The following is a 3,621-nucleotide window of genomic DNA, read 5'->3' on the forward strand; positions in this document are numbered from 1 at the left end:
AATTTTATGAAGAATCCGAATATGCTAGGAACAATGTCGAAAAAATCGATCCATACAAATTGACCCGCCCTAATATACATATATACATGTATGTTCATCAGTTATCAACGGACCCAAGTTAAAATTATTTAAGTATTTTTCAAATTTTCGCTTTACTTTTAATCAATAGACTACTGTAGTGCCAAAAATGGCATAGTACATAATTTATTTGAGATATATAACTTATTTGATTAATCGAATTTGCCCCTCCTACTTCTTGAAACAATGCTCTAAATAGTCTTGGTTTTAAGCACTATATCTTTTAACAAAATACAACAATATCGCTTTAAATAATAATTTTTTTTTTCAAAGCAAAAAAGAGTAACGTCGCGAACGCACATATACAATTGTTTTAAAGTTAATACAACCATTAATATACTCCATACATGACAATTTGCGCAATCGGTTGTCAGATCAAAATCGCTTCGTTTTTCAGTCACGTCCGAACACAAATTTCGAAGGCAAATACACCGGCATTAATTCAAATTCATATTTCCATTATTTCATTCACATAAGTACTGCTTCAAACCTTTCCTTGTACCATGATAAAAACATTACAAGGTAAATTCATTCTCTCATTTCGTCGGCCATGATTTTTTTCTGACGTTTGCCAACATTTTAAAATCATATAAAATTGAAAATAAAAAAACTAAATTGTTCACAATTGTTGTTGTTTGAGATTGAAAATGAGAATATGTGTGTGAGTTTGAGTTTTGATTTTAAAATTATATTGTTGGCAAACGTCAGACTGCCTCTCAATGGTTTTACCTTGTTATGTTTTTATCATGCTTTGTACCACAAAAAATGTTTAACTTTGTCGGCAAAAAAGTTAAAAGAAACGTCCAAACGTAACGTCCGGAACGCTAACGCCCATATGCCTAAACTAATGTGACCAACCGTACTTCTTTCGGAAGTACAGTACATTTTTTTTTGCTCTTGTACTTCGTACTTCGAAGTACAGTCAAATGTACTTCTTTGCGATATTTTGTATTTCAGGTCCTGTACTTATCTGATCTTCTGGACGATCATCACATGGCCTGGGCCGTAAATTCGTTCAAACCATTAAAGTCGCCGAGGACCGATGGCGTCATACCTGCGCAGCTCTGAAGAAGGGCTCTGAAGAAGTCGTGCAATTGGTTGGATTCTATTTATGCGAACTGCGTGAGGTCCGGGTACATCCCCAAGGGTTGGAGGGTAGTCAGTGTTGCCTTCATCCTGAAGGCCGGAAAAAGCTCTCATGTTTCCCCTAGGCATTTTAGGCCCATCAGTCTGTCTTTTCGTTTTTGCTAAAATTGCTAGAGAGGCTGATAGACATAAGAAATGCCAATGCCAATGACAATGTCACTCCAGAGGCCATAGTCAAGCATACTCATAATCTAGAGACCTTCGACCTTCTAGAGGAACTGGAAAAAGTGGGCTCTCAGACAAGGTCAAGTACTTAAGCTTGATCCTGGAGATGAAGCTGTCGTGGAAGCCTAACATTGAGGAAAGGGTAAGAAAGGCGTCGGTTGCCTTGTACTGCTTAGGGGAGTTATCGGTAAAAGGTGAGGTGAACTGCGTGAGGACTGAGTATATCCCCTTGGCTTGGATGGTAGTCAGTGTTGCGTTCATTCTGAAGTAATTCATTAACTCTATGAAACCATATTTAAGCATTTCTTGTTACACGGAGCCCTTGGCTGGTGGAACTCACTAGAGAAGGCTACACTTGTAAACCAGGAAGTAGTGGAGCATTAGGAACCACACCTACAATGACCTCTCTATCAATCTCGTCAGAGTACTTTTTAGGTACTTTTCCTAGTGTAGGTGCCGGGTCCCAGTGACATCACGGGAAACTGCGTGGCTGATGACCAGCGTTGCCGTTTTGCTTAAATTTAAGCAAAATTGATTAAGTTTTTCCTGCCTGTTAAAATGTTAAACTTTTCTTCGTTTTGCTAAATTTGTGCCTTAAAATATGTAGTCAAAAATGATAATTTTCCTCAAAAATTCATAGTCAGAAGAGTTACTATTTCAATAAATTTTTCAAATTTATTTTAGGAAGACTGTCATCTAGATCCCATATAAAGTTCCAGTAATTGTTGCTCTACGCAATTCCTGATCTGCGGTCGTCGCATTTTCAAACCTCCGAGTGTACTTCTGCCATGAAATCGCTTCTCATAAAAACCATTTGCCGTTCGGAGGCGACCTAGAAATTTAGGTCCCTTCATTTGCGTGACAAGATCAACACACACATTATGGATAGCATGATACCAAATTCGTTTTTTGCATGCATTCAAAAAACTAGCGAAAGGGCGGATAACTATTATAGGAGTATGTGTTGAAAGCCTGAAAGAATGTGTAATTTAGCAACTGTTAGGCCCGATTTCCGATGGCCTACTTAAGTAGAGATTTTTGATTAACTTTCACTATTCATTTTCAGATCATACATTTACACTTAAATTGCCCTTAAATGGCCCTTATTGGCTATTTAAATCACTGTATATACAGTAATAAACCTTTTTGAGTACTCCACGGGGGTAAAATCGGATTAGGGTTGAGAAGGAGCATGAATTTTGTTGATTCAGAGTTGTATACAAAATGAGTGTGGTATGAAAGGTAGCAACAACCGTACTATGGCAGAGGGGCACAAGTCATGACTATGCAATAGTACCCCAAACTAATTGCAAAAGTGTAAAAACATTGCAAATTTTTGTCTATTATTATAGATACTAATACAGATTATCATAGTTCAGTGCATAATTTGTTATATTACACCGTACATGATAATGAACTGTTAAATGCTGAAAACGCTTGCAACTTGTAGATCACTCAAGCTTGGGTGTGCTTAATGGACTGTCTGAGCGGATGCGCTGGCAGGCATCCCTGCGAAAATCGTTGATCCATGTAGTCTCCCTGCAAAAAATGGGACTAATCCGGGATGACTCCGGGAGCAATCGCAAAGGAGCATGCGACTAATACCACTTTGGATCTCTTTATATGGAATGAACTGATCGCTTTTGTTCGAGCATGTCCTATGAAGAGACCAATTGTTCACCTTTATACCCGAAAGGGTATAAAAAGCGGCTAGTCACTTTTAAAAAATAAAAATAAAAATTTGCGCCAGCTGAGATTCAAACCGGGGTGCTCAGTTTTGTTAGGCGAATACTCTCTCGGCGTGCCAACGCCGCACATGAAATTGCATTGAATAAGTGCGTACATATCATTAAATCGTTAATAGTACCCGTTAGAGATGAGTTGGGGACTAATTGATCTCCAATTATACCCATAAGAAGATTTATATGGAATGAACTGATCGCTTTTGTTCGAGCATGTCCTATGAAGAGACCAATTGTTCACCTTTATACCCGAAAGGGTATAAAAAGCGACCAGTCACTTTTAAAAAATAAAAATAAAAATTTGCGCCAGCTGAGATTCAAACCGGGGTGCTCAGTTTTGTTAGGCGAATACTCTCTCTGCGTGCCAACGCCGCACATGAAATTGCATTGACTAAGTGCGTACATATCATTAAATCGTTAATAGTACCCGTTAGAGATGAGTTGGGGACTAATTGATCTCCAATTACACCCATAAGGGATGAGTCGAGAC

Source organism: Rhagoletis pomonella, unplaced genomic scaffold (genome assembly GCF_013731165.1).
Source record: "Rhagoletis pomonella isolate Grant_MI unplaced genomic scaffold, Rhpom_1.0 Rhpom_scaffold_00033, whole genome shotgun sequence".
In the NCBI taxonomy this organism is placed as follows: Eukaryota; Metazoa; Arthropoda; class Insecta; order Diptera; family Tephritidae; genus Rhagoletis; species Rhagoletis pomonella.